Source organism: Phoca vitulina, unplaced genomic scaffold (assembly GCF_004348235.1).
Source record: "Phoca vitulina isolate PV1807 unplaced genomic scaffold, GSC_HSeal_1.0 scaffold39, whole genome shotgun sequence".
In the NCBI taxonomy this organism is placed as follows: domain Eukaryota; kingdom Metazoa; phylum Chordata; class Mammalia; order Carnivora; family Phocidae; genus Phoca; species Phoca vitulina.
This window is the reverse complement of record NW_022589742.1, coordinates 17,583,997-17,591,634: the sequence shown is the minus strand read 5'-3', so window position 1 is coordinate 17,591,634 and position 7,638 is coordinate 17,583,997. Positions and strand designations below refer to the sequence as shown.

Sequence of the window (7,638 nt, the reverse complement as noted above, 5' to 3'; positions counted from 1 at the left end):
CATATGCCTAATACAGTGCTGAGTACGTAGTAAATGGCTGCTGACATAATATACCACTTATTATCTTTACACCTTCTAACAGCCATGTGTAACTCTTGGCATGTATTATTTTGTTTTTCTTAATTTTTTCAAATCTTTTTAATTTTACTTAAACTAATTCAGTTAACATATAGTGTATTATTTGTTTCAGAGGTAGAATTTAGTGATTCGTCACTTGCGTATAAAACCCAGTGCTCATTACATCAAGTGCCCATCACCCAGTTACCACATTCTCCAACCTCCTACCCTCCAGCTACCTTCAGTTTGTTCCCTATAGTTAAAAGTCTCTTATGGTTTGCCTCCCTCTCTGTTATCTTATTTTACTTTTTCCTTCCCTTCCTCTATGTTCATCTGTTTTGTTTCTTAATTTCCACATATGAGTGAAATCATGTGGTGTTTGTCTTTCTCTGACTGACTTATTTCACTCAGCATGATACCCTCTAGTTTCATCCATGTCCTTGCAAATGTCAAGATTTCATTATTTTTGATGGCCGAGTAGTATTCCATTGTATATATATACCACCTGTTCTTTATCCCTTAAACTGTTGATGCATATCTGGACTCTTTCCATAGCTTGGCTATTGTGGACATTGCTGTTATAAACATTGTGGTGCATGTGCCCCTTTGAATCACTACATTTGTACCTTTGGGGTAAATACCTAGTAGTGCAATTGCTGGGTTGTAGAGTAGTTCTATTTTTAATTTTTTGAGGAACTTCCATACTGTTTTCCAGATTGGCTGCACCAGTTTTCATTCCCATCAAAAATGTAAGAGGATTCCTCTTTCTCCACATCCTCACCAATATTTGTTGTTTCCTGACTTGTTCATTTTAGTCATTCTGACCAGTGTGGGGTGGTATCTTGTGGTTTTGATTTCTATTTCCCTGATGATGAGCGACGAGCATTTTTTCATGTGTCTGTTAGCCATTTGTATGTCTTCTTTGGAGAAATGTCTGTTCCTGTCTTCTACCCATTTCCCAACTGGATTATTTGTTTTGGGGTGTTGAGTTTGATAAATTCTTTATAGATTTTGGATACTAGCCATTTATCTGATATGTCAATTGTGGATATCTTCTCCCATTCCATAGGTTGACTTTTAGTTTTGTTAATTGTTTCCTTTGCTGTGCAAAAGCTTTTTATCCTGATGAAGTCCCAATAGTTCATTTTTGCTTTTGTTTCCCTTGCCTTTGAAGATGTGTCTAGCAAGAAGTTGCTGTGGCCAATGACAAGGAAGGTGTTGCCTGTATTCTCCTCTAAGATTTTGATGGATCCATGTCTCACATTTAGGTCTTTCATCCATTTGAAATTTTGTGTGTGTGTGTGTGTATGGTGTAAGAAAGTGATTCAGTTTCATTCTTCTGCCTGTGGCTGTCTAATTTTCCCATCATTTGTTGAAGAGACTGTCTTTTTTCCATTAGATATTCTCTCCTGCTTTGTCAAAGATTAGTTGACCATGGAGTTGAGAGTCCATTTCTGGGTTCTCTATTCTGTTCCATTGATCAATTTATCTGTGTTTGTGCCAGTACCATGCTGTCTTGATGATTACAGCTTTGTAATATAGCTTGAAATCTGGAATTGCGATGCCTCCAGCTCTGCTTTTCTTTTTCAATGCTACTTTGGCTATTCGGAAGTCCTAGGTGTTTTCTATTGAGAACATCATATAATCTCTGAATAGAAATAGTTTTACTTTTTACATTCCAATCTGAGTGCCTTTGCTCTCTTCTTATTACCAATATTGTCCTGGCTAGAACCTCCAGTACAATATTGAATAGATGCGGGAGCAGATGACATCCTTATTATATTCCTGATTTTAGGAGGAAAGTTTTCAGTCTTTTACCATTGAGTATAATGTTGGTAATATTTCATACATGTTACTTAACAGGTTCAGGAGATTCCCTTCTGTTACTATTCATTGTTTTTATCATGAAGGGATATTGAATTTTGAAAAAAATCTGTGTCCTGCATTTATTGTGATGGTTATGTGGTTTTCATTATTTTTTACATAGATATGTTGTAGTATATTATTTGATTTTCACATATTAAACCAACCTTGCATAGCTTGCATACCACCTATAAGTGGTATATAATCTTCTTAATATGTTGCTGGGTTCGATTTGCTAGTATTTTATTGAGAATTTTTGCATCTATAAATGTAAAGAATATTGGTCTGTAAGCTTATTTTTTGGTGATATTTTTGTCTCATTTTGATATCAGGGTAATACTGACCTCACAAAATAAGTTGAAAAATATTCTCACTTCTTCTCTTTTTTTTAAAGAGTTTCTGAAGGATTGATATTATTTTTTCTCTACATGTTTGATCAAATTAACCAGTGACACCTTATAGACCTGCAGTTTTCTTTGTTGGAAGCTTATTTTTTCCCACTAATTTAATGTCTCTGTTTGTGATAGGTCTTTCCAGACTTTTTTTCTTTTTGAATATTTTTGGTAGTTTTTGACCCTCTAGGAATTTATACATTTCAACTAAACTACCTGGTAAATTGGTATACAGTTGTTCGTAATATTTCTTTATAATCCTTACTGTTTCTGTAAGGTCAGTAGTAATGTTCCCACTTTTATGTCTGATTTTAGCAATTTGAATCTTTTATCTTTTTTGCTTGGTCAGTTTTGCTAAAAGTGTATCCTTTTTCTTTCCAAAGGAACAATTTTTGGTTGTGTTGATTTTCTCTACTTGGAGAGCTTAATACATTACATTTAATGTAAATATTAGCAAGCTAGGCCTTACCTCTGTTTTTTACAGTTTGTTTTCACTGTGTCTTATATCATTTTAATTTCTCACTTTCTCCATTATTGTCTTATTTGGTGTTAAATAGATATTTTTTTGGTGTACCACTTTGATTCCCTTGACATTCCTTTAATTATATATTTTTAGTTTATTTTCTTAGTAGTTGCCCAGGGGATTATAATTATCATTTAAGTTCACATCAACCTTGTTTGAATTTATGGCAACCTAATCTCAATACTATGCAAAACCTTTTATTGTATATGGATTTCTCAACCTCTCTTTGTACTTTTACTACCACAAATTACCTTCTTATGCATTGCATACCCATCTACATACATTTATAAATATTGTTTTATATAATTGTCTTTTAAATTAGACAGGCGGGGCGCCTGGGTGGCTCAGTCATTACGCGTCTGCCTTTGGCTCAGGTCATGATCCCAGGGTCCTGGGATCGAGCCCCACATCAGGCTCCCTGCTCAGTGGGAAGCCTGCTTCTCCCTCTCTCACTCCCCCTGCTCATGTTCCCTCTCTTGCTGTCTCTCTCTCTGTCAAATAAATAAATAAAATCTTAAAAAATAAAATAAAATAAAAAAATAAATTAGACAGGCAAAAAATACAAATAGGGGCGTCTGGGTGGCTCAGTCAGTTAAGTGCCTGCCTTCTGCTCAGGTTATGATCTCAGGGTGCGGGATGGAGTCCCATATCAGACTCCTTGCTCAGTGGGGAACCTGCTTCTCCCTCTCCCTCTGCCTGCTGCTCAGCCACTTGTGCTCTCTCTCTCTCTCCCTCAATCTGTCAAATAAATAAATAAAATAAACTACAAACAAAAGCTGTATATATGCTTTTTTTTTTTTGTATATTTACCTTCACTTTAGTATTTACCTTAACTGGTATTTTGTTTGTGTGTTTGTTTTGTTTTGTTTTAAAAATTTAAATTACTGTCTTCTCATTTCAGCCTGAAGGACTCCCTATATGATTTCTCATAGCTCAAATCAGATAGCAACAAGCTTTCAAATTTTGTTTATCCAGAGTTTTAATTACTCCTTTGTTTTTGAAGGATCGTTTTGTTGTATATATAATTCTTAGTTGTCATTTTTTTTTTCTTTCAGCACTTTAAGTAGACCACCTACCATATTCTGTCCTCAGTGGTTTCTGATGAGAAATCAGCTATTTTATTGATGATCCTTTGTAGAAGATGAGTTGTTTTTCTCTTGCTGCTTTCAAGATTCTTTCTTTGTTTTTGATGTTTGACAGATTATAATTTGTCTAAGTGTAGATCTTTTTTTTTTTTAAGAGGGGGTCAAACTATTATATTATCATTTACAAATTTGATTACATTCAATTTTGTTGGCATTAAAATTAGAGGTATTTTAAATTTGAAAGGATAAATCAAAAACCAGAAATTATTTTTGGTAAAAATGGGAATGTGAGTTCTCCAGTAATTACAGATTAGAAATCAATTTAGAGTAACACATACAAACTTCATGTTTACAATGATTGTGGCACAAATTTAAACTTTATAGTGCATTAGTAAACTGTTCACATTTAGATCTTCACCTTGATATCAAATAGCTGCTTCTTTATAAGCAATCTCAGTACCTTTTGCAAATAAATTGGTCTTCCATGTGCCTTAGCACACTTAAAATTTCTTCATTGTATATATACAAAACACTTAGGATTTGGTAGGGCAAAATATATACTTTATAACAAAACTACAATGTACCTGTCAGGTATGAACAATATACACAAAATAACACGGTATACAGTATTTACAAAATATAAAATATAATTAATACAAGTTGTTTGCAATTTTTAAACTCATCTTTTGCACTTGTATGTTACAAGGCAAATTTCCATTTCTATCAATTTTCTTTTCAAGAGTCCAGGGAGTTTTTAAAAAAGCTACGTTTTACAGATATACTGCAATCTGAGATCTAAGTTTGAAATTGAAGATCTTTTTTTTTTTTTTAAGATGTATTTATTTTATAGAGCAGGGGAGGGGCCAAGGGAGAGGGAGTCTGGAGTTGAGCTGGACCCGGGGTTGATCTCACCAGCCTGATATCAGGACCTGAGTGGAAACCAAGAGTCAGATGCTTAACTGACTGACCCCGGGTGCCCCAGGTGAGCCTTTAAGTGTACTGCCATTAACTCCCTGTTGTAGTTGGAATTTTCAGTAGTGTTTCCCATACAATGACTAGGAGGTTTTGGAAGAACAGAGAAGGTGGATCAGTAAACTTTGCCCCCAACGTAATTTTCCTTTTGGTTCACCTCAGTTAGAAATGCTGATTTCTCCAAATGTATATTTGCAATGTTCTCAGTATTTTTAAAAAGGTTTTCTTTTTTTTTTCCTGCTTCTGAATTATATTGGATGAAACAGAATCCTGACAAAAGTTATTTTCATTTCTTCTTGCAGAGATAATCTTGGTCAGTGGTAAATTATATTTACTCTTCTATCTTTGGTTGTTCACACAAATGTGTACCATGAACAAGCTGGCTGTGGGGAATGGCAATTTTCTCCAATTTTCCCATCTTTGATTTTAAAACCTCTCTTCTGAACAAGGTTTGGCCAGGCTCCACAGACGGCAGGGAAAGGACTTACTTCTTCAGTTTTGGTTGTAGTTGCAGGACCCGGGGGGTGGGGGGCAAATTGATGGTCTGGATCAGGACTTCCTGCGCTCTGCTTGCGACAGTCTCGGAGCTTTGCCAGTCCTTGAGGCTCTGCCAGTGCTGCTGGGACTCATGTAAGTGACTGGGCAGTTGCCTTTCTGGGCTGGCCCACACCTTCTTCTTTCACTCCTTCTTTGTTGCTTGCTTTCCAAGGGGTGTGCCTCCTGCCCTAGCTAGACAACAGGTGGACAGAGGTGATGGGGTGCAAGGTTGAGGGGTCAGGCCGAGAACATCTCCCCCCAGGAAGTGAGGGATGAAAAGGGTCAGGGGCAGTACCCTGGGGTCTGGGATCTGTGGTAAAGGTGGTGGGACGGTAGTTACCATCCATAGGGCCCAGAATTAACTGTGAGTGGAAAAGCCCAGGAGTGCAAGGCAGCCACCCAAGACAAGTGACTACCGCTGCAAGACGGAGACGATGGTCATAGCTCTAAAAGGAAAGTGGCTCAGCAGGAAGAGAAGGATGAAGTGAAACCAGAGATCACAGGGCAGCAGCGGTGGCTGCTGCTAAACAGCGGGAATGGAGCTAGGACCATCGTTTGGGCCTTGGTGGTACAGCAACTAAGTGTAGATCTTTTAAAGTTTATCTTGGAGTTTGTTGAATTTCTCAGATGTGTAAGTAAAGGTTTTCATCAAATTTGGGTTTTCTTAGCCATTATTTGTTCAAATATTATTTCTATTCTTTTGTCTCTGTCCATTCCTTCTGACACTACCATTATGCATATGTTGATGCATTTGATGATGTCCAACAGTACTATTAGGTTCTATTTGATTTCTTCATACTTTCTTTTTTTCTTTCCATTTTTCAGAGTGGATAACCTGCATTGACCATATTCAAATTTATTGATACTTTCTTCTGCCTGCTCAAATCTGCTGTTTATCCAATCTTGTGAACTTTTAAGTCCACTTGTATTTCTCAACTCCAGAAATTGTATCTCTTTAATGATCTTTTCAGTTTTATGACACATTGGACTCATATTCTTCTTTAGTCCTTTATCATGATTTCCTTTGACTCCAAATATATTTACAATAGATTGTTTAAATTATTTATCTAATATAGCCAACATCTGGGCTTCTTCAGGGATAGTTTCTCTTGATTATTTATTTCTTGTGTATGACCTATAATTCTGTTTCTTTGCAGTCCTTTAATTTTTTTTGTTGAAAACTAAGCATTTTTAAAATGTTGTAATGCAACAACTCTGGAAATCAGATTTCTTTTTCTTCTCTCCAGGGTTTGCCTTTGTTTTTGTTGAGGTTGTGATTTGTTTTGTTTGTTTAGTAACTTTTCTGAACTAATTCTATAAAGTCTGTATTTTTATTGACCATTGATGTCTTTGATTTATCAGCTTTAGAGTCAGCTAATGATTAGACAGAGGTTTCCTTATACTCCTGGAATCAAAATCTTTCTTATATTTTGTGAAGGGGCTCTTTGTGCAAGTTCAGTCACTCCTTCAACACTCAGCTGGGAAGTTTACATCTCTGCCTTAGTGTTCACTTCCTGCTTGTGCAGAGCTTCAAGGTCAACCAGAAGTGGGGGCTGAGAGTCTTCTCTGGTGTTTTCTGAGCATGTGCACAGCACTGGGCATGCATATTATTCTCTAAATTCTCAGAAATATGTTCAAAGTTTTAAAACCTTTATGTACATTTTATTCCCCAACATTTCCTTCTAAACTTTTTGGTTAGTCTCTTATTTCTCTCAACTATTATTCATCATTTCTGTCATCAGTGAGTAAAATATGTGCTTGCAAATTATTCAACAAATAACCCCATGTAGTGGTTTGAGCACTCCATGAGTTCTGACCTGGGCAAAACAATACAAATATTTTCAGGTGGTCTCCCAGTGAGTTACCAGGCTGATCAAATAATAACAATCCTTTGAGAAAGAGGTGCATGTTGCCCTCTCCAGGACTGAGAATGTGTATTATTTCAAAGCTACTGCTGAGCTAGGGAGTGTAATATCAGACAAGAGCAAGCTAAAGTTCTCCAAAACTCTTTCTCCTTATTGATATTCACCCATTTTTCTTAGAAATGGGTTGCTGCAATCTTTTGAATTGCTGCAAAGTTTGGGTTAACTTCCAAAAAAAAGTTAATTCTATTTGCTTTGTTTGCCATTACTTTTAAGGATGAACAGTATTTCAGACTTCCTTAGTATTCCATTTTCTCTGACATCTCCTTATAACATTTATAAAAATA

General features: G+C 36.1%; 1 pseudogene; it reads right to left on the bottom strand.

The window, feature by feature from the left end:
* Positions 1–4,875: 4,875 nt before the first annotated feature.
* Positions 4,876–5,871, bottom strand: LOC116647127 (annotated as a pseudogene).
* Positions 5,872–7,638: the final 1,767 nt, after the last annotated feature.